The sequence below is a fragment of the Penaeus monodon genome, chromosome 22 (genome assembly GCF_015228065.2).
Source record: "Penaeus monodon isolate SGIC_2016 chromosome 22, NSTDA_Pmon_1, whole genome shotgun sequence".
NCBI classification, from domain to species: domain Eukaryota; kingdom Metazoa; phylum Arthropoda; class Malacostraca; order Decapoda; family Penaeidae; genus Penaeus; species Penaeus monodon.
In genome coordinates this window covers 5897590-5897808 of record NC_051407.1, presented here as the reverse complement: position 1 = coordinate 5897808, position 219 = coordinate 5897590, and positions in this window count along the sequence as shown.

Sequence of the window (219 nt, the reverse complement as noted above, 5' to 3'; positions counted from 1 at the left end):
ACTTCATGAACAATCTCATTTTAAACTCTTTGTACCTTAAACCTTGGAAGCTGATAGTGACAAAGGTTAGTTTTAAAAATCAAATATTTAAGTGAATGAATATTTTTTTTTATTGATAACTCAAAACGTTGCATTTGGAATAAATCTATAAATGGGATATATATTGTACTTGTTTTTTTCAGAATATTTTCAAAGTGATTCCTTAATGAATGTCGGTGT